At 39.9% G+C, this 21,462-nt stretch overlaps 1 non-coding gene across 1 annotated transcript; it reads left to right on the forward strand.

Moving 5' to 3' along the window:
- The first annotated feature begins 1,303 nt into the window (after positions 1-1,303).
- LOC131625090 (small nucleolar RNA R71) lies at positions 1,304-1,410 on the forward strand. Its single transcript, XR_009290731.1, has one exon. It is a non-coding gene; the product is annotated as a small nucleolar RNA R71 (small nucleolar RNA).
- The last annotated feature ends 20,052 nt before the right edge of the window (positions 1,411-21,462 follow it).

Consider the following 21,462-nt stretch of genomic DNA (forward strand, 5'->3'; position numbering starts at 1 on the left):
TTTCTCTATGATGGTTTTTCCAATTACGCAGGGTATAGAGAAACTACCAGGGTCTTTCAGTTTTGGAGGCATGTTATTTTGGATGATAGCGCTACATTCAGCGGTAAGCGTTATAGTTTCGTTATCCTCGAGTTTCTTTTTGTTTGATAAGATTTCTTTTAAGAACTTAGCGTACGAAGGCATCTCAGTTATGGCTTCTGTGAATGGTATGGTTATGTTTAATTGCTTCAGAAGTTCTACAAATCTTTTAAATTGCGCTTCGGTTTTTGATTTAGCTAATCTCTGAGGGTAAGGAATTGGTGGCTTATAAGGTGGTGGTGGAACATAAGGTTTCTCCTTTTCGGGTTCCACTTCGTTATTGTTCTCATCAGTCTTAGCAGTTTGTTCGTCAGTTGTTTTCTTTTGGGTTTCCTTTGGCTCTTGTTGTGACATGGGTACGTTTTGAGTTCTAGGATCTATGGGTCCATCGTAATTAGTTCCACTTCGTAGTGTTATCGCGTTCGCATGTCCTTTAGGATTGGGTTGAGGTTGAGCAGGAAACGTGCCAGCGAGGGCAGCAGTAGGTGCTTGTTGTTGAGCTACTTGTGAGATTTGAGTTTCTAACATTTTGTTATGCGTAGCTAAAGCATCTACTTTGTTCGATAGTTGTTTTAGTTGCTCGCTATTGTGGATGTTTTGATTCAGGAAGTCTTTATTAGTTTGTTGTTGGGAAGCTATGAAGTTCTCCATCATGATTTCTAGGTTCGACTTCCTAGGGGTGTTTTGAGCAGCTACAGGCGCTTTTTGGTAGCCAGGTGGTACAGCAGGTGCTTGTCCAGGCGCGTACAACGCATTGTTGTTCTTATAAGAAAAGTTCGGGTGGTTTTTCCATCCAGGGTTGTACGTGTTAGAATAAGGGTTTCCTTGAGCGTAATTTACTTGATCAGATGGGACTCCAGTCAAGAGTTGGCATTCAGCAACTACATGCCCAGTCAATCCACAAATCTCGCAGTTAAGTGCTACAGCGGCAGCGGTGGCTGAAGGAGTGATGGTTAAATTCTCGATCTTTTGAGTTAAAGCGTCTACTTTAGCGTTAACGCGGTCTATACCACTTATTTCGTACATTCCTCCTTTGGTTTGGGCTTTCTCTAGAGCGGCTCGTTCTCCAACCCATTGGTAATGGTTTTGTCCCATGTTCTCTATGAGTTTGTATGCTTCATCATGGGGTTTGTCCATTAATGCTCCGCCAGCAGCGGCATCTATAGTCATTTTAGTGTTATATAAGAGACCACCATAGAAAGTATGGATGATCAGCCATGGTTCGAGTCCATGATGAGGGCATATTCTAAGCATGTCTTTGTAACGTTCCCAAGCTTCGAAGAGCGATTCGTTATCTTTCTGGGTAAATCCGTTGATTTGACCTCTGAGCATAGCAGTTTTGCTAGGCGGAAAGTATCTCGCTAAGAATACTCTCTTCAATTCGTCCCACGTAGTTATGGAATTGGAAGGCAAGGATTGTAGCCACGCTCTCGCTCTATCTCTCAAGGAGAAAGGGAAAAGGCGTAATCGAATAGCTTCGGAACTAACGTTGTTGGCTTTGATAGTGTCGGCGTATTGCACGAACACGGATAAATGGAGATTGGGGTCGTCTACAGGGCTTCCAGAGAATTGATTCTGTTGAACAGCTTGGACCAGTGAAGGTTTCAGTTCGAAATTGTTCGCCTCAATCGCAGGTGGTGCGATACTTGAATGCGGTTCAGCGCGCGAAGGAGCGGCATAGTCTCTAAGAGGACGAATAGCAGCCATCTCTAACTTCGGGGTGATTTGATTGATTTGATCAGTAAAAATCAATTCCTGATTAATCGGAATTTCTGCTACTTCGGGAAGATTGCGAGCTCGTCGTTTGACGTTAATGAAACGTTCGATCTCGTTAATTCGTTGTATTAAATCTCCTCCTTGTGAACGAGTATTTGGCATACAATCGTTCAAAAAGAAAGGGAAGAATTGTCCTAGTCTCTACGGTGTAACAGTGAGTTACGATATCGACTTAAATAGTCCCCGGCAACGGCGCCAAAAACTTGATCGCGACTTTGCGTGTCTATAAATCTGATAACTGCAAGTGCACAGTCGTGTCGTGTAGTTTTAAAAGATATCGAATCCACAGGGACTATGAATCGATCTACCGTTATCTAAGGTTACTATGTAAAGCTAGGAGTACTAAAATTTCGATTGTTCCTAAGGGAAAGTGATTGTGAGAAAATAAAGAATAATAATAAAAGACAGGTATCAGTATGTATTTCGTTTAACTAAAGGTAATCCGAAGGTCCATTGGCTTTTGCATAATTAAATTAAAAATCTTTACTAATTCCAATTGATTAAAAATCCTCGTCTCAAACTTTCGCTCTGTTGATTTAGACTACTATCCTAATCCTAATGTACGCTTTCGCCATCCCATTAGATTTTAGAAGAGCTTTTTGGAAGCAATGTAATTAATAAAATGCCTATTTTACGAGGTTGTTATCTATTTAAATCTCCTAATCTCAAACTTTCGCTCTGTTGACTCGGAGCAAGCTAATAACCCTAACGTACGCTTTCGCCATCCCGCTCGAGTGTAAAAACAATTTTTGAAAATAAATAAGTTCCAATTAGTTTTAATACGCTTTCGCCATCCTTAAAACTAATGTCTTATGTCTACTATCTGGTTAAAGACCTTAAACTTTCGCTCTATTGATTTTAACCTTTGACCGTCCTAACCCCTCAAACTTTCGCTCTATTGGTTTTAAGACTTACTAATTAAACTAGACATATAAACCAAAAATAAGTGATAATTAATAAAACATAATTTAAGCCAATTTATTTCGGATCCCTATGGTTAACTTACTTTACATACCGACACCTTTAGTAATTTAGCCAGACATATTAATACGATTAAACATGCATAAATCGGTTCGGTTCATAATAATAGGCATATTAAATGGCATATAATATATCATGCAATAATAATATAAATAAAGGCGGTGAATAAAAACCTGAATTAAATAAATCTGAATTGAATTGAATCTTGAAGTACTCGAACTTCCACCACAGGTTGGCTGGATCGTTCTTCGGAATTTAAATGGCAGAAAATAAAAACAATGAAATAAAACAATAAATCTAACGTAAGGCTAGATCTACGAAAAGTTCACAACAATTTCCAATGTAGAAATCGTTGTGAGAAAATAAACGGTTGAATGAAACAGAATAAGGAAAAGCAGTTCGCGGTACAATTTCGGCAGCACTTCGTTGGCAGGAAATCGGACTCTTTGGACTGAAGTGACTGCTTCTATTTATAGGGGAAGCTTTGCAGTTGCTTTGCGTGAAAAGAGGAGATTCTGCAGACTTTGGACGTGGAGACGTGCGTCTCCTATTCTTCAGGAAGACTTGAGACGTGCGTCTCAAGTGGAGAGAATTTAGGGAGGTGGAGACGTGCGTCTCCCTTTTGCTGAGGTGGCAGAGACGTGCGTCTCTGCTTACTTGTGTGGCTTGGGCTGCTTTCCTTCGTGGGCTGGATTGCTTCATTGGGTCTTCGGGTCTCTTTCAGCACACTTGGCCCTTAATTGCACTCCCTTTTTTACTTCAGCACCCAATTTACGTCTTTTAGGCATAGAAAAGGGTCGTTTTGGCTCCATTTCTTCTCTTTTTCACAATTCAGCATAATAAGAGTGTAAAACCTGAAACAAAGCAAATACATGCGTAATATCATAATAAATTAACATAATAAACGGAAAATGCTATAAATATCTATGGATTTTAAGCTAAATATACGATATAAAATCGCGTTATCAGGACCTATGCTTCACAACAGGAGAGAACACATCATTGAAGTCAACACCTTCTTTCTGAGTGAAACCCCTTGCAACTAACCTTGCCTTGTATCTTTTCGACGTCACTCCTTCGATTCCTTCCTTAACTTTGAAAATCCATTTACAGCTGACTAACCTTGCCCCAACAGGTTTCTTGATCAGTTCCCAAGTATCATTATCATGAAGAGATTTCATCTCATCATCCATGGCCTTCAGCCATTCAGTATTATTTCGACTCCTCATAACTTCCTTGTAGTCTCTAGGTTCTTCGTCTAGAACCTCAGTTGCAGAGATTACGGCATAAGCTATAAGATCTGCATACCCAAGTCTCTGAGGTTCCTTGATGACTCTTCTCGACCTATCTCTCGACAATAGGTAGTCATCGCCAGTTTCCTCAGCTTCCTCAGCATCTTCTGCTTCTTCTTCGACTTCATCAGGGATATGCAATTCAGCATCAACATGCTCCACCTCAACAGGAATCTCTACCTGTTCCAGCTCTTCGTCAGATGTTTCTGTACTTCGACCAACATCATCATTTTTCTTAAAAGCCATTTCAGCTTCATTGAAAACTACATCTCGACTGGTGATACACCTCCTGTGACCTGGCTCTAGGCACCATAGCCTATAAGCTTTGACTCCTTCAGGGTATCCCATGAACATGCATTTCAGAGCTCTAGGTTCGACCTTGTCTTGCCTAATGTGAGCATAGGCTACGCAGCCAAATACTCTCAATTTGTCGAGATCTAGTGGATGTCCCGACCAAACTTCTTCAGGTGTCTTCATATCTAACGCTGTCGAAGGACATCTGTTTATCAGATATGTTGCTGTCGAAACAGCCTCAGCCCAGAACACCTTCTTTAACCCTGCACTAGTCAACATACATCTGACTCTCTCCAAAATAGTTTAATTAAACCTTTCAGCCAAACCATTTTGTTGTGGAGTACCTGCAGTAGTTCTGTGTCTTGCAATACCAGAGGCAACACAAAAACTGTCGAATGCCTCATTGCAAAATTCAAGGCCATTGTCGGTTCTCAACCTCTTGACCTTTCTGCCAGTCTGATTTTCAACCAGAGTCTTCCAACTTTTGAAATTCTCAAAAGTTTCATCCTTAGTCTTCTGGATGAATACCCATAATTTCCTGGAATAATCATATACTATGGATAGGAAATACCTTGCCCCAGAATGTGATGCACACCTTGCAGGCTCCCAAAGATCAGCATGGATGTAGTCAAGGGATCCATGTGTTCTTTGTTTGCCTTTGTTGAACTTCACTCTGCAAGATTTTCCCAAAACACAGGGTTCACAAAACTTCAGCTTTTCGAATTTGTCTCCACCAAGCAGATTTTGTTTCCCTAATTCGATCAGACCCCTTTCACTGACATGGCCCAATCTCATGTGCCAGATTTCTGCCTTCGACAACGGTTTCGTGGATGCAACATTTGTCGAACCACTTACAACTTCAGCCTCAAGGGTATACAAGCCTTGTTTCTTCACGCCTCTCAAGACTTCCTTCGAACCCTTCATGACTCTTAGGATACTTTTCTCTCCTTGGAAACTGTCGCGGGCGAAAAATCGTTTTGTTCCTCTTTTTTGTGGGATGAGACACCTGATGCCTTCTTTGGGCTCGAGTGCTCATAAAAAATGATTTTTCTTTGTTTCGACCAAACTTTTTATTATTTTCAAAGGAGGAAAAGGAAAAAAGCTGCAATAACCTAAAAAGTGGGGGAGAGATCTTGGGTAAGAGGGTTGGTTATACGAAGGGAAGGTATTAGCACCCAACGTATCTATAGTACTCTATAGGATTCTTTATTGTTTTTTCATTCCATGTTACGGTGGAGGTTCTGTTGTGAAATAGGTGGGACCTAAGGTGTTTGTTTGATTATGCTCGCAAAGATCATCGCGATCCTCTGCATACATATCCCTTAGAGGGAATCAGAGCATCTGTAGCTCGGGGTCTACGGGTGCTAAGGTTTGAATGGTTTGAGAGAGAAGTTTTGCTCGCCAAGGATACGACCTTGTGCCTACGTATTCTCAAAGGGATGTTGAGAAAGTCAGAGCAATCGTAGTTCCCACTTATGCTAGTGGAAGCAAAGGATAAGAGACAAATGTCATCTCAATGTTCGATGTATCTAATCTATATCATCACATACATCTGTTTGATTTTTGTTTGAAAATCTTTTCATTATAAGCCCGGGGCCATGCCACTTAGGGTGCTTAGAATGAGAAAGATGTTTTTGTTTGTTTAACCAGCCTTGTGGCAAAAACTTTCAATGAAGTCAGCCTTGTGACAAAAAGTTTTGATTAATCAGCCAGCCTCGTGGCAAAAGTTTCAATGAAGTCAGCCTTGTGACAAAAACTTTGATTAATCAGCCAGTACGGTGGCAAAACGGTTTGATTGATTAGCCAGCCTTGTGGCAAGAAAGTTTGATTGATTAGCCAGCCTTGTGGCAAAAAAGTTTGATTGATTGATTGTTTGTGATGATATATAAGAGATACTCCTATCATAGAGATGAAAAATGTCTAATCTCCTAGGGTGTTTTGATTTGGATATTGGGGATGCTTATAAGAAGCCCGTGGGTCCTTGTACGAAGCCCAAGAGGAGGCTATCCGAGGGTCCTTGCATTGTAAGCCCAAGAGGAGGCTATGGGAGGGACAATCCAGGGTCCTTGCATTGTAAGCCCAAGAGGAGGCTATGGGAGGGTCACTCGTTTGTACAAAGCCCAAGGGGAGGCATGGTATAGTTGGTTTGAGCTCTTAGAGCGATTTCACCGGGAAACCATACTCTATGTCCTAACCTAAACTAGGGAGATTCTTTGCACGAAGCCCAATAGGAGGCTATGGGGAACCTAGTGTTGTACTAAGTTGAACAAGCACACATATCACACATATGAACAAACATGAACAAGTATGAACAAACATGAACAGGTATGAACAATTATATATATGACAAAGTGTGTGTATATAATGAAGTTTATGAAGGAAATATACCTGTAAGCATGATCCATTTGTATACACGGGGGCTCGGGACTTATACTCGAGGAGAGGTCCACTTGAATTTATTCAAAGCTATGTAAACAGGTATTCACAAAAGGGCTTGGGACTTATACCTACATGGAGGCCCATGGTATTTTTGGGAAGATTTAAAGAAACCTTCATTTTTGTTTTTTTGTATTTTTTTGGAGTTTTAATTGATCGAGATATGTACAAAGGTGTGTGTACAATGAAATACCTAATTTCATGTACAGGAATGTGTATGTACAAAAGGGGCTTGGGACTTATACCTACATGGAGGCCCATGGTATATTTGAAAAGTTTTGTTTTCTTTGAAGTTTTGTTGTTTTGAAAATGATTTGAAAATTGTTTTGAAAAGATTTTGTTTTGAAGAAGTTTTATTGTTTTGAAAACTGTACAAAAAGAAAAGAAATGGGACTTACACTCTCTAATATTCGAGAGGCCCCACTTCGTTTTGAAAATCAATTGATCAATCAAAAAGATTTAATCAACGGTTTCTTTTGAAAATTAAAAAGAAATGGTTTATCGTTTTGAAAAAGAATCGCGATCGCTCGTCTTAAAACGATTTGAATTTGAAAGAAAACAACTTAATTAAGTTAAAACAAGTTTTAATACTCAATTAAGACCTAAATGATTAGGGTTTGATCACAAAAAATATTTACAAGTGATTAGGTTAAAAATTAAATGAAAAACAATATTTAAAGTATTTAGAAACACTTAAAAATGTATCATTTTAAACCTAATTAAAAGCATATTAAATAAATCTTTTTTTGTGATTTTTTTTGATATTGTTAAAATATGTATATTAAATAAAAGGTGTGTAAAAAATGAAGAAAAAATAAGTTGATTTGAATGGTTAATTAATTAGATGAAGTTTGTTAAAAAATGAAAGAAAATAGTTGTAAAAAAAATGGTTTGGTCCTGCCAGGGTTTGAACTCACGCCCTCTCTCTCACCAACCAAAACGCTTGCCAACTGAGCCACGCTTGTGGCTTGTAATACATACACTTCCATTTAATTATATTTTGAAATTGATATTTGAAATTTCTGAACCAAAAAAACGCGCCAAGAACACAATCCCAACTGAAATTTGAAAATCTCTAAAACTGTGTTGTTTTGATCAAGTGAATAGCCTATCTTGCTCGATTTTTCACCAGGAACATGATGGTGCCATTTAATTTCATTTATTTTTGCTCTAAGATGGTTAATTTTCTGATGAACACGAAGAACCCTAATATGACAAATCATTGTGAAATCGTGTATGTGCAAGTTATGATGCAATTGATTGAGGGTTAATGATCCTCATAGGTGCAGAAACAAGATGGTATGTTCATATTTCATTTATGATGCATGGAGAATAGAGTTTGAAGTTCATGAAGCTTACCTTCAAAAACGGCAAAACTGGAGATTTGATTCTTCAATAGAGGTGTTACAGATGCTTTGTATCGATCTGGATAGCTTCAATGATGATTATGGAAGGTGTCTGGATGCTTGGAACCACCTGGATTCATCTGAGCATGACCATGGTACCCGATCTGCAGATGCTTCAAGAGTGAATCGAACTTGATGATTCTGAAGTTTTTGATTGATGATGGGTGTTGGGATAGTTCATATGTGATGTATATAAGGTGTTGGAAGTGTTAATTTGGACAGAAATGATCTGGAATGGAAATTGGCATGATAAGGTTCATTATATGCAAACATGGAGGTTGAAGAGTGATTCTGATTTTTATGTGTTTTTGGGGTGTGTGAATGATTCAAACACATCCCAAATGATGTTTATGAGATGTTAGAACCATCACTTTGGCCATAACTCAAAGGGTTTGGAGGTTGAGTTTTCTACCTCTTTGAAAACTATGAAACTTGCAATTCAAGAAAGAAGAGAGAAAACCTATAATTGTGAGGTTTTGGTGTCATTTGAAGAGTGGAAATGATCTCTATTTATAGGCCATGGATTCTGAATTCAGAGCTTTGCAACTTGCTTCAAAGTTTGATGATTTGGCTTAAGGGATAGAAAGGAATCTTTTACATTAAATGCATATGGTTAAAGTTACTAAACCATGGTTAAATTCCAAGCTTCCTATCCTCTTCCATTCTGATCTTCAAATCAGAAAATATCATTCAATTATTGCTTCTATGCATCATTACTTGGATTATAGGTCATGTAGTCTTGAAACTTAGTGAAAAATGGTGAAAATTCAAGTGAAAATGATCACTAATGTCAAAATTCAAAACCATGGCTACACTCCATATTTTTTCATGCTCTTGGACATTTTGGAAAGCTCATGTTACACACTTCAAAACCCTAGTTGGAAGTTTCTTCAAGACCTTTAAGGAAATGGGTGAAAAAGATCCATGAACTTTGAAGAAAATGAAGTTTTAAGTGAAATTTTCCAAAGATGCCAACTTTGAAGCACCATATCTCTTAAATGGTTGATCTTATGGAAAAAAATTATATGTGTCAAAGTTGTTCATTGGATCAAAATCTACAACTTTCATGTTGGAAGTTTTTTTCAGTTTGTAGGTGAAATTTTGAGAAATTCCCTTCCAAAGTTTGGAAAAAACCATGCAAAACACTTAGAAAATTTTCTAAGTATGGAAAGTCAAACTTTTGACTTTTTGATCCTTGATTGATTTTCTTGATTTTTCTTGATCAAATGACTTCATATATCATATATTGATGATTTTCAACTTCAAAAGTCATGGTTGACCAAAATTCCCAAAAGTCAAAGGTGTTCTTGTACAGTTGACTTTTTTCAGACGAATCGCGTTTCTGGAGATTTCTCATGAACCAAGCTATCCTTACCAAATGAATGGTATGAATGGATCATATTGAGGCATTAGAGGATATTGAATCATATTTTGAGTTGTGACATCATGTCCTGATAAAAAAGTCAGTTGTTCAGATGAATTAGGTCAAAAACCCTAATTGTCGACCAGATGAAATTGATGACTGTAGGTCTTGAATTGAGATGTAATTTCCATTGGATGTTGTCATAGGGATTATTTGAAGATGATTGAAACTTTTGATTAACTTCCTGGGGATTTTTAGGGTTTCCCAAATGTGATCCCTGATTTCAGTCCCTGATAGTTCAAAACCCTGATCTGAGGATTTGTCTGATCAATCTTTGTGTAGGAGGTATCTTGAGCCAATAAATTAGATCAAGATAATGCACTTGAGGTCTTGATATCATGTCCCAAGTCATTGGGTCACATCCTGAGCAAAAGTCAGGAGTATGCTATCTTCAGTCAAAACCCTAATTCAGTCGATTCAAAGCTGTTGAGCTTGTGAAGTGAATCTCTGAGGACCAAATGTTGATTGTTGATGAAGATAATTCTTTTGAGATGGAGGGAGAACAAAACCCTAATTGGTTGTTACTTGTACTGATGAGTGATTTCTTGATTAAACCCTGCTGAGTCACAAGTAGCAAACACAAGCTATGCAATTTGTTAGAGATGCAAATGATGTATATGCAGATGATATGAGGTGGTATCTTAGGTAAAAAATTGGGGTATGACAGATGCCCCTATTTAAGTTTCTTCAACCTGAGACATGAAGATTGAAAATCTTTATTTTGATAGGGTGGAAGAGACTTAAATATCAGAAGACGCAAATTTTGGACCTAAGATACCAAAATTGCGAATGATGCAAGGATATCTTTACCGAGGGGATATCAAGAACTGACTCCACTGGGGAAAAGAGATTGGGAAGGATATCTCAATCCGTTTTAGGAAGAGAATCCGTTTTGTCTTTTCGGGAAAGTAAGTGTATGCTTCACCGGGGAATGATAGCTTTGTAAGAAAAGCTTACCTATCGACATTACCGACTATCTGCACCGAGATAGACTTGTTAATAACGCGAAGGTGAAAGGTATGAAACTGTATTACCGACTATCAGCATGGTGATAGACTTGACAAGGTAAAAGAGTTTCAAAGGTTCGGTTAATATTACCGACTATCAGCATGGTGATAGACATGTTTAATAATATAACCAGAACAAAAAGGTTACCGACTACCAGCCTCGTGATAGTGGTTCTGAAGACATGATCAATTATCAGCCGAGTGATAAAATGATTCTGGAGACTTTGCTAGGGAAATTACTGGTTATTCAGCCTTGTGAACAGTAATAAGGCCCTGATTGTCAAATGGTCTTCATGATTGATTTCCTTGAGAGGAAAAGTCTTTTGGAAGAGACATAAGCTGCTCGGATGATGAGGCTATTGCTTATTGTCTGTTTTTCACGATTCTATTTGAGGAATCGGAACTTGAATCTTTGGTAAAGACAGGGTTCTAACCAAGAATGAATTGGAAAGAAACAGTCAACAAGACTTTGTACCCATGAGGAATGAACTCAAATGGGGATTTTCTCCTTTGTTTTTGAGAGGAGAAACTAAAGCAACCTTCTTCCACGAGGAATGATCTCAGTGGGGAACTGGAGAAAGAAGATGTTCTTTCTGCTTATGGGTGACAACCTACTGGAGAGATGACACGCCCGTACTTGTTTTTTTTTTTTTTTCTGTTCTTTTTTTTTTTCTGGGGGTAGATATACCCTAAACAAGTGATTTTAAAACAAACATTTGAAAAATGCAAGAATGCATAAATGATGCAAATATGTATGAATGATGAATGTCATGAATGTCGCTTGCATGCTAACAATACTGACAGATAATGAAGTATACCGGAGAGGGACCGACGTCGCAATACAACCAGATACTTGGCAAATGTTCTTCAGCGCGGTGTAGATAACACAAGTGATGAATGTTGTTGCGTGCTTTAATCTTCTCTGGGGATGATAAGCATCTTTTCTTATTGAGATGGAAGAACCTCTTCACTGGAGATGGAAAATCTTCGTCACTGGGGATGGAAAATCTTCGTCACTGGGGATAAAAGACCTTCTTCACTGGGGATAGAAGAGCTTTTCCTATCATAATCTTTGATTCATCCTATGGAGATAGCTGTTGATGTTCCTTCTGTTGTTCACAACTCAAAGGAAAGTTTCGCTTTTATTTTGAAAAAGGAAAGTAAATTCATTTAAAACTTTTTTTATCTTTTTTTTTCTTTCAAGAATGAATAACACAATTAAAGCGTTATTTTGCAAGCTAAAAGAAATTAGAGATTGCAAACAAAGGGGCAAAAGGCTCAAATTTATTTAATAGGATGGAAATCAGCTAAAGGCGTGATTCCATGGAGTATTTACAAAAGTTGGAAATGGTAATTATGCGGAAAAGGCTACATCGAAAGCAATAACCACTATTCCCCCTAAACAACTTTGAGTTCCAACTGTGCTTGTCGCTTCAGATTGGCAATGATTTGTTTGAAGATCCTTTGATGAAGTACAGACTCTTCAGGTGACGAAGTACGGACTGATGCAGTTACTTTGTCATAAATCCTTAATTTTTGCCTAGATTGCCCTTTCAGGTTTTCAATCTACCAGGATGAATTTTTTCTGTTTATTGTCTCTAATTTTTGCCTGGACCGCCCTTTCGGGTTTTCAATCCACCGAGACGCTCATTTTTGCCTAAGTCGCCCTTTGCGGGTTTTCAACTTACCGAGCTGTTCTTTTGTATTTTTTAGACAAAGTATTTCTTGACTGCATCAGCATTCACAGGATGTGGGAGTTCATCACCATCCATGGTTGCAAGAGTCATGGCGCCGCCAGAAAATGTTCTTTTGACAACATACGGGCCTTCGTAATTAGGAGACCATTTGCCCCTAGAATCTGGTTGAAAAGACAAGATCTTTTTAAGCACGAGGTCGCCTTCTCGAAATTCACGAGGTCGAACCTTTTTGTTGAAAGCTTGTTTCATCCTTGCTTGGTATAACTGTCCATGACATAGAGCAGTCATACGTTTTTCTTCGATTAAGTTCAACTGATCGTATCTGCTTTGACACCATTCAGCCTCTGATAACTTAGTCTCCATGAGGACTCTCATTGATGGTATTTCCACTTCTACGGGGAGCACAGCTTCCATGCCGTATACTAGAGAAAAGGGAGTTGCCCCTGTTGAAGTACACACTGAGGTACGGTACCCATGTAAAGCAAATGGCAACATTTCATGCCAGTCTTTGTAAGTGACGACCATTTTCTGGACGATCTTCTTAATGATCTTGTTGGCGGCTTCAACGGCGCCATTCATTTTTGGTCTGTAAGGAGAAGAGTTATGATGCTCAATCTTGAATTCCTCACATAATTCTTTCATCATCTTGTTGTTCAAGTTTGAACCATTGTCAGTAATGATCTTGCTGGGAATACCATATCGGCAAATGATGTTATTCTTGATAAACCTCACAACCACTTGTCTTGTAACATTGGCGTAAGATGCTGCTTCGACCCATTTGGTGAAGTAATCAATAGCTACCAAGATGAAACGATGACCGTTTGAAGCTTTCGGTTCGATCATTCCAATCATGTCGATACCCCACATGGAGAAAGGCCACGGAGATGAGAGAACGTTGAGTAGAGTCGGTGGCACATGGATCTTATCTGCATAGATCTGGCACTTGTGACATCTCTTCACGTGTTTGTAACAGTCAGATTCCATTGTCAACCAATAGTATCCTGCTCTTAAGATTTTCTTGGACATTGCATGCCCATTTGAATGAGTTCCAAAGGACCCTTCATGCACTTCATGCATTAACATGTCTGCTTCGTGTCTATCCACGCATTTGAGCAAAACCATGTCGAAATTTCTTTTGTATAGTGTATCTCCGTTCAGGAAGAAACTGCCAGAAAGCCTCCTTAGAGTTTTCTTATCTTTGTTTGATGCCCCAAGTGGGTACTCTTGAGTTTGAAGGAAGCATTTGATGTCGTGGAACCACGGTTTATCATCGATGGTTGCTTCGGTTGCAAACACATAGGCGGGCCTTTCAAGGCGTGTGATTCTGACTTTAGGCACATCATTCCAGTGACTGACTTTGAACATGGAAGATAGAGTAGCCAAGGCGTCTGCCATTCGATTCTGATCTCGAGGTATATGATGCAATTCAACCTTGTTGAAGAAAGTCAACAGACGTCTTGCATAATCTCTGTAAGGAATCAAGCCAGGGTGGTAAGTTTCCCACTTGTCTTTGATTTGGTTGATCACAAGGGCTGAATCTCCATATATGTCGATGATCTTGATCCTTAAGTCAATGGCTTCTTCGAGACCCATGATACAAGCTTCATATTCTGCGATGTTGTTGGTGCAATCAAATAGCAATCTGGCGGAGAACGGGATATGAGTACCCTTGGGAGTGATGATGATTGCCCCAATTCCATTGCCAAAAGCGTTTATTGCTCCATCAAAAATTAGGCCCCATCTTGATCCAGGGTCAGGACCTTCTTCAGGTAACGGCTCGTCACAATCTTTCATCTTCAAGCACAAGACATCTTCATCAGGAAAGTCAAACTTGAGAGATTGATATTCATTAATTGGTTGATGCGCCAAATGATCGGCGAGAATGCTTCCTTTGACCGCTTTTTGAGCACGGTATTCAATGTCATATTCGGATAACAGCATTTGCCACCGGGCAATCCTTCCTGTTAAGGCAGGCTTTTCAAAGACGTACTTGATCGGATCCATTTTGGAGATTAACCAAGTAGTATTGTTGATCATGTATTGGCGGAGACGTTTTGAATCCCAAGCCAAAGCACAACACGTTTTTTCGAGCATGGAGTAACGAGACTCACAGTCTGTGAATTTCTTACTCAAGTAATAGATGGCATGCTCCTTCTTACCGGTTTCATCTTGCTGTCCAAGCATACAACCCATGGATTCTTCTAACACAGTAAGGTACATGATTAATGGTCTTCCTTCAACTGGAGGAATCAATATTGGTGGTTCTAACAGGTACTCTTTGATACTGTCGAACGCTTTCTGGCAATCTTCAGTCCATACAACCCCTTGATCTTTGCGGTGAAGCTTGAAAATTGGCCCACATGTAGCAGTCATTTGAGAGATAAATCTGGAGATATAGTTCAATCGTCCGAGAAATCCTCTAACTTGCTTTTCAGTTTTTGGTGCAGGCATCTCTTGAATAGCTCTGACTTTGTCGGGATCTACTTCAATACCTCTTTGGCTGACAATGAAACCCAAGAGTTTTCCAGATCTAACCCCAAAAGTACATTTGTTAGGATTCAAGCGAAGCTGATATTTCCTTAGTCGTTGAAACAACTTCAAAAGGTATTCAATATGTTCTCCTTCTGTGCTGGACTTGGCTATCATGTCGTCCACATAAACTTCAATTTCTTTATGCATCATGTCACGAAAGAGAGTAGTCATTGCCCTTTGGTAAGTTGCGCCTGCATTCTTCAATCCAAACGGCATCACTTTGTAGCAAAAGGTACCCCATGGGGTGATGAAAGATGTCTTCTCCATGTCTTCGGGAGCCATCTTGATCTGATTATAACCGGAGAATCCGTCCATGAAGGAAAAGACGTTGAACTTAGCGGTGTTATCAACCAGCATGTCGATATGTGGTAATGGAAAGTCATCTTTTGGACTGGCCTTGTTCAAGTCACGGTAGTCAACACACATTCTGACTTTGCCATCTTTCTTCGGAACTGGCACTATGTTGGCCAACCATTGAGGATATTCAGAGGTGACAAGAAAACCTGCGTCGAGTTGCTTTTGAACTTCCACTTGGATCTTGTTAGCCATATCAGGGTGAGTCCTTCGCAATTTCTGCTTAACTGGCGGACATTCTGGCTTCAATGGCAAGTAATGCTGAACAATATTGGTATCCAACCCAGGCATGTCTTGGTAGGACCAGGCAAACACGTCAACATATTCTTTGAGAAGGTCTGTCAACTTACTCTTGATATCAGTATCAAGCAGCGATCCAATGGTCACTTCTTTTTTGTCTTCTTCAGAACCCAAGTTGATCTTTTCTAAAGGCTCTTTGTGAGGCAGAATGGCGCTTTCCTCGTGCTTAAGTAATCGAGAGATCTCGTCCGGGATCTCCTCTTCTTCCTCTTCTTCGGCTTCGAACACAGGAAACTCAAAGTTGGGAGAGGGCATAGGATTATTGCATTCAATGGGTTTATCAATAGTAAATCTGCACATGTGATTTTTATTTATTTCAGAAAATTTATGAATGCAGGAGTGTATGCAGATTTTTTTTGAAAAGTTTTTTTTCTTGGTTTTTTTTTGGTTTTTTAGGATTACCATTTCCAGGAAAAAGCAATAAAATAAAACACATAGTGTAGGGAATTCAAAATGACACTTTATTTATGATTCATTTTTGAAACAAAGCCCTAAACACAAACTCATTTGTCTTGGGCAGGACAAAGAGGGAAACTTTTAAAACAAAGCCCTATACACAAAGTTATTTGGGCAGAACATTTAAAAGCAAAGCCCTATAAAACATCTCTCTGCTTTGGGCCAGGCAGGAGGTCAAAATAACAGCGAGGTGATTACTTTGAGCGGCGAACAACATTCGGAACGTCGACAGCTTTCCAGTAGCAACGAACTCCTCTGTGTATTATGTATTTAGGAAAATTCTCCTCAGAATTATCTTCAGTATTGACATTGACCGCTGGTCGAGCAGGATTTGAAGGTCCTGGTTTGTCACCCTTGTTCTTTGTAGAGTTGAAACGGTCTTCTTCTACTTCTTGAAGAGCATAAGACGAGTCACAATCTTCAGAATTTTCAGGATGTACTTCCCAGTCTTCAGGATGAAGAGACTCATTGTCAGCGACACTTTCCGAGTCAGTTGCGGGACCATCTTCCCCTTCATCTTCAAAAATGGCATTTATGTGATAATAACCATCTTCAGGATTATAAACCTTGGTAGATGCATTGAATCCGAAATCTCCAGTAATTTCAGGTTGCCGAGAAAATTGACAGGGCTGATAAGCCTCTTCTGGTTGACTATTATATTCAAAGGAATCTCCCCATCCAGTTGGTTGGATATCCTCAATCGCAATCTTGTAACTTTCAGGTGCAGTATATTTCACCATATAATCATATTTTCCACTTGGTTGTCCCAAGGTGTCCCAGATTTCTGCAGGAACAGGCTCAGTTTCTTTGCCATTGGATTCTTCTGAAGGAGGATATGGTTCTTCCTGAGATATATATCCCGAGTCATTGAGATAACATTTCCATTCTTCTTCAGGATCGGGTAAACCTTCTTCGATGCACTCTTCGATAAGGACATTAACCTCTTGAGGAATTGGATTAAGGAACCCTCCACTATGGAACGTTTCTTTGATCGGACGAAGGGTTTCATCCTTCTTGGTGCAGTTCGAAAACATCGGTGAACATCCGAGTCCTGCTCTGGTTTCATTCTTGGTCGGGATCACAACTTGCCCCCAGCCAGTGGTAGTTCCATCCTTTACTACTTTCACTGCCTCTTTGTATGAAGAAATTGATGCTTTCTTCTTGGAAGATTCGTCTTCTAAAGAGAGACCTTAGAACTGAGTTCCTTCCACATCATCAGCACCAATGAAAGAGAAATTGGATAAATGGCTCACCATCAAGGCTTGTTCTCCACTTATTGTTACCAATTTTCCATTTGTTACAAATTTTAACTTTTGGTGGAGCGTAGAAGTTACTGCCCCTGCTTCATGGATCCATGGTCGTCCTAACAGACAGCTATAAGCAGCTTGTATGTCCATGACCTGGAAGGTGATTTGAAATGTATGCGGACCAATTGTCATGGGAAGGTTGACTTCGCCGATAACAGATTTTCGCGATCCATCAAATGCTTTGACTATTACACCACTGAATTTCATAGGCATTCCTTGGTAAGACAAGCGAGCAAGAGTTGTCTTTGGCATCACATTCAAGGAAGATCCGGTGTCTACCAACACATTGGACAAAGAGTCTGACTGACAGTTCATAGAAATGTGCAAAGCAAGATTGTGATTTTTACCCTCCTCAGGGAGTTCTTCATCACAGAAGCTTAAATTGTTGCAAGCAGTTATGTTGGCTATTATCCCATCAAAGTGGTCAACAGTCACATCATGATCGACAAAAGCTTGATCCAAGACTCTCATCAGGGCTTCCCTGTGTGCTTCAGAGTTTAAAAGCAATGAAAGTATTGAGATTTTTGAAGGAGTCTGCATAAGCTGATCCACAATCTTGTATTCACTTCTTTTGATAAGCTTCAAAATTTCGTCAAAGTCAGGATTGACATTGGTTCCACTGGATTGACCAACATCAGTGTTTGTATTACTGACAAGAGTTTCCTCAGGATTCCCCACTGGTGTATTGATAGGATTTTGTCCGGTTGCAGGAACAACAGGTTTCTTGGAAGGTAGTGGAGTATACACACGTCCACTTCTTGTTACTCGACTCACATCAGCGATGTTCACGACAGATGAGAGAGTAGGTAAAGGAACTTCTTGTCCATTCTTTATCATTGTTGCATTGTAGTTGTATGGAACTGCCTTGTCAGAGTCATAGGGAACAGGTCCAGGTAGACAAATGATCAAAGGAGCAATAGGAACCTTTGGCTTGTTGTAGGTAACTTCTATGCGCTCAGGCATGTTGAAATGAGGAATGATGACGTTAACTTTAGGCATTTCCGAGTTGATATCTGAGACTAAAAGCTCATGCGGATAACATCCTATCATGTTAACTTCATTTTCATCCCTATTTCTGTAGATCTGAATAGTACCATTATCCAACAGCACTTGGAGATCTCTTCTCACAATCGAACATCCATGAGGATCTACACAACATATGCTACAGGAACCATATTGATGCTGGCGAAAATTCTGCCCTCGACAGAGAGTGGCGTGCATTTGTACCAAATCGGCTCTTGAGTAATTGATATTATAGACTCGGTATGGACCAGGACATCCATACACCATGTTTACAACATGTCCTCCATGATTGGGCAGCGGATTTGCTTGCACATTTGGATTCAAATTTCTGAAAGAGAGAAGATTAGATCTAACCAACCTCTGAACTTCATATTTCAAAGCTATGCAATGCTCAAGATCATGGCCAGGCGCTCCTTGATGATAAGGGCATGAGACTTCAGCTTTGTACCACCATGGTAGTTTTTCAGGTACGGGTGGTGGCGCTTTAGTTTGAACAAGACCTCTTTCAATCAAAGCAGGGTACAATTCTGTGTAGGTCATTGGAATCGGATCAAACTGTGGAGCTCTTTGCACACGATTCTGATTATTGTTAAGCTGCTGAGCCTGTTGTCGAGGCTGTTGTTGCTGAAACTGAGGAGTGAATCCCGGATTTGGTGCTGTATTAACGACTGGTGTGACAGCAGCAATCTGTCGCTGACGATTGACATTTCCTCTTGGCCTCCCTTGGGATACCATGTCAACACTTTGTTCCTTCTTCTTTTGGAAACCACTTCCGAACTTTTTGGTTCCGCTTGAAGATCCACCTTCTTTAGTCAGACGTCCGGTTCGGACTCCTTCTTCTAGACGCATCCCCATGTTTACCATTTCGGTGAAATCACTTGGAGCACTAGCAATCATGCGTTCATAATAAAACGGACTGAGAGTATTCAAGAAGATCTTTGTCATCTCTTTCTCTTTTAACGGTGGATTAATCTGAGCAGCAGTTTCTCTCCATCGTTGGGCATATTCTTTGAAAGCTTCATGGTCTTTCTGAGCCATGGATCGAAGCTGGTCTCTGTCTGGAGCCATATCCGAGTTATACTTGTATTGTCGGACAAAAGCCTCACCTAGGTCATTGAATGTTCGAATATTAGTGCTATCCAAGCCTGTGTACCACTTCAGTGCGGCACCAGTCAAACTGTCTTGAAAGTAATGGATAAGCAACTGATGATTATCTGCATAAGTAGACATCTTTCTGGCGTACATCACAAGATGACTTTGTGGACAAGAACTACCTTTGTACTTTTCAAAGTCTGGGACCTTGAACTTAGCAGGTGTCTGTACACTGGGAACCAAACATAGTTCCTGGGCATTCTTTCCAAACAAATCTTTTCCCCGAATAGCTTTGACTTCCAGCTGAATCTTGTTGAATTGTTCTTGGAGATCTCCTACAAGGCTTCGCTGATTTGTGCTATCACCCTGATCATGATAAATCTCATTGTCTCCGTAAGGAACAGTGTGAACCGTAGGGGTCGGAACTGTCATAGTGGGTTGAGAAAGTGCCATAGTGATTTGGGAAAAAGTTACCCCCTGATTTGGAGTGAACTGTGAACTTTGTGCAGCAGGCGCTTCAGTTGTGGATGTTTGAACCCCAGAAACATTATGGCGAAAACCTGTACCGAAGCTGAAAGGCGTGCCCCAACCTTCTGGCATGGAGAAAGATGGAATGCTGAATGCAACTGTAGAAACTGGAGTAGTGACTTCAGATGTCACTGTTGCTTGACTGTTGGGTGGCGGAGGCTGATTCTGTGCGGCCATTAAGGAGTCAACCAGAGTAGTGAGACTTTCCAACTTTTCCTGAAGGGTGGTCACCGTACCACGGAGCTCAACATTCTCTTGTTCAGAGTGTTCCATTACTCTTCTTCTGCTTGAACGAGTATTGTATCTGTGATCTGATTGCGAACGCGGTCGAGAAACTTTGAGACGCGACAGCTTGACGATCTAATGGAGAAAGGTCCAAAAGATGAGACTCTATACAACAGACTCGATATGCAGAATGATGTATGTAAAAAGAAATTTATGATTCTTCCAAATATTTTAAAGATTATTTCCTTGCAAACATTTGAACACAAACAAATCTTTTATTCATTCATTTTTTTTTATTTTTTTTTTATTGCAATAATGGGAAATGTTACAACATTGGAGCGTAGCTCCTTACAAAAGCAAAAAATAAAAAATCTAAACAAGTCCTAAACATCTTCATCAGACGAAGAACCAAATGCATTGTGCAGCTTGAGCTTCATGATTTCTTTCCCATAATAAGCTTTCAATTCGGCCTTTTCGGTCCTCAGTTTGTCAACAACATTCTTCCAATCATCAGGAGTCGGAGCGTTGCTTGTCGAGCCTTCAAGATTTTTCTTGCTTTCTTTGATGTACCTTTTGATTGCAGCGTCTTTCTGACGAATCTTCTCATCTTTGCTCATGAGCCATCCATCTTGACGGTAAAGAGTTTCTTCGTGATCTTTCACCCTTTTCTTCAACTTTCTATTTTCCACATCAGTTCTACGAAACTTTTCTTCCCAAGCATCTTTTTCTACCCTCATCTTGGCCAAAGTGTCTTGGTATTCCTCCATAGTGGGAATGTTGGGTCGTTGAGACACTGCAGGAAACATGGGTTTTTCATAATCATAAGGCATTTGAAACTCCTTTGCTCTTTTCTTTACCCAACAGGTATAGGTGTCCACGGCAATGCAATTTCTCGCTTCACCTTTTTCTTTCCATCGGACGTCGTACCAAGCTCTCACCATTCTTGTTTTCAACCTTTGAGGATCATCCCCTTCTTTGTAAAAGTAGCATTCCACTGAGGGACCAATGGGTTTAGTTGAATTTGCATACCCGAGTTGTCGTCGGCCTAAAATCGGATTGTAGTTAATTCCTCCTTGTGTACCAATGAGGGGTACGTTGGCGAACTCTCCACAACTTTCAATGGTTTCTGTACCACAGTGAGCCAAGGTATACCAACGGATATCATTATTAGTAAGAGACATAAGTCTTCGAGGCCAACGCAAGCCTTCTCGGTTTTCTGTGAAAATAGGAGACTCAGGTAAGTGTGAAACAATCC

The sequence above is a fragment of the Vicia villosa genome, unplaced genomic scaffold (assembly GCF_029867415.1).
Source record: "Vicia villosa cultivar HV-30 ecotype Madison, WI unplaced genomic scaffold, Vvil1.0 ctg.000182F_1_1, whole genome shotgun sequence".
NCBI lineage: Eukaryota > Viridiplantae > Streptophyta > Magnoliopsida > Fabales > Fabaceae > Vicia > Vicia villosa.